A 2,180-nucleotide genomic window follows, 5' to 3' on the forward strand; every position below is an offset into this window, starting at 1 on the left:
TTTTACAATGATATAATTCTTAATAATCATTTTTTTGACATTTTATGTCCCATGTTCTCTCCCTCCCTTCCACTGCCACAAGATTGCAGGTAAAATAAGTTGTACATGTGTTATCATAATATATATTTCCATGTTCATTATATTGTGAAAGAAGACACATATCACTTACATTAGAGGAGAATTCATGGAGGAAATAAAGCAAAGAATGGTACACTTCAATTTGTGTTCAGACTTGATCAGTTCATTCTATAGTGATGGACCCCCTTTTCCATCATAAGTCCCTTGGAGATGGCCTGGATCCTTGCATTGCTGATAATGGTAATGTTGATTATTGAACATTATTGCTTTTACTGTGTATGATGTTTTACTGGTTCTGCTCACTTTGCTTTTCATCACTTCATATTAGTCTTTCCAGTTTTTTTGTGTGTGATCGTCTTGTTTTGTTTTGTTTTTCTTTTTTTGGGTAGTTTTTTAATGCTATCATAAAGGCAGTTAACTAACTCTGTTTAGCTGAAGTTGTAATGTCCTAGAAAGATAGTGTGATATGGTACAAAAAGCGCCCTGTTGAGACAGTAAACCTACTATTGGTTCTAGTACTTTTTTTGTCATTAACTAGTTGGTCGTCTTAGGAAAAATCACTTGAACATTTTTTTGGTTTAGTTTTCTTATTAATAAGTGTTGTGGTGGATAGAGTGTTGGATCTGGAGTCAAGAAGACTCAACTTTTTGAGTTCAAATCAGATACTTATTAACTGTGTGACTCTGGGAAAGTCACTTAACCCTGTTTCTTCAAGTGTACAATGAGTTGGAGAAGGAAATTGCAAACCACAACGCTATCTTTGCCAAGAAAATCCTAAGTGGGGTCACAAACAATCAGAGTGAAATGCCCGAATAACAACAAGACTCAACTGTAAAATGAAAGGGTTAAAGTAAATTCTGTTTTCTTTTTCAAATGGGAGAGTGGGAACATAATCCCCTATTATCACAAATTATATAATCCAATTTCCCATATTTGGGGAAATTGCAGGAGTCAATCCATCTGGAATGCAATGGATAAACTTCACCCTGGGTAACTGCCTTTGTGATCATCGAATCACCCCCTGCAAGATAAGTATAGAGTAGATAATTTCTAAGGTTCCTTCTAGCTCTAAAATTCTCCAATTGACTTTTTAAAATTATCTGTAATTTAGGGCAATTTTACCTAACTCCTGGAAGCCTCAGTTTCCATATATATAAATAGAGAACAATTATACCTATGGTACATAACTCACAGGAGTGTTGCGGGGAGCAAATGAGGTTCTCAGAGTCTAGTATATGGAAATGCTTTGAAAATTGTAAAGGGATTAATAGGCAGGTAGAAATAAGCAGAAAAACAATATATTGTAAAGAACATTAAATTTGGAATCAGAAGATCTGAGCTTGATTACTGGCTTTAATAGTTTCTTGCTTTGTTGCCATGGACAGATCTCCTTACAGCTTCACTCTGTTTCCTTATATTTAAAATAGGAATAGTAATGCCATTAGTATAAGCCGCCCAGGGCTATTATGAAATGACCTATAAATATGGCTTAGAATGGAAGCAGGGATGAGGATTGAACTTGTGATTTCTTCGGTGAAGGAAATTACCCGTAAAAGGAAACTCCTTTTACCTTTGAAGGGCAGCATCTTCTCTGCCACTTTTCTTCTTAGAATATTATCCAGAGCACTAAGAAGTTCAATGACTTTTCCAAGGTGTCATAACCAGTATGTGCCAGTGGTTGCCTTGAACCCAGGTCTTCCTGGATCTGAGGAAAGCTATTCAGCATTTAACCAAGCAGTTTCTATAATTGTGAATTATTATATATAACTTTTTGTTATTATTCATGTGTACAATGCTTCAGAGTACAAAAAAATATATATTTCTTCCAGGAGTATGAGACTAAGGTGCAGTGAAATTCACTTACAAAGACTGCCAAGAACTCTTGGGGTGAAGGCCAATACCAACAAGAAAATGGCAGCTCCTGACTGTTCCTTTGGAGAAGTCAGACAACTAAGGGCTTAAGCAGCTTGTGGGAAATGGGTCAGATGGTTAGATGATATAAATGAACTTGTTAAGTGTCTCCTTGTCTGAACTCACTGACTACATTTCATGTTGTCACATACCTGAATCAGAAAGGATTCCAAGACTTATGGTCAATGCTG

General features: G+C 36.0%; 1 non-coding gene across 1 annotated transcript; it reads right to left on the minus strand.

Moving 5' to 3' along the window:
* Positions 1-950: 950 nt before the first annotated feature.
* On the minus strand, positions 951-1,114 carry LOC130458636 (U1 spliceosomal RNA). The gene has a single exon (XR_008918046.1). It is a non-coding gene; the product is annotated as a U1 spliceosomal RNA (small nuclear RNA).
* Between the last annotated feature and the right edge of the window lie 1,066 nt (positions 1,115-2,180).

This window comes from Monodelphis domestica, chromosome 3 (genome assembly GCF_027887165.1).
Source record: "Monodelphis domestica isolate mMonDom1 chromosome 3, mMonDom1.pri, whole genome shotgun sequence".
NCBI classification, from domain to species: domain Eukaryota; kingdom Metazoa; phylum Chordata; class Mammalia; order Didelphimorphia; family Didelphidae; genus Monodelphis; species Monodelphis domestica.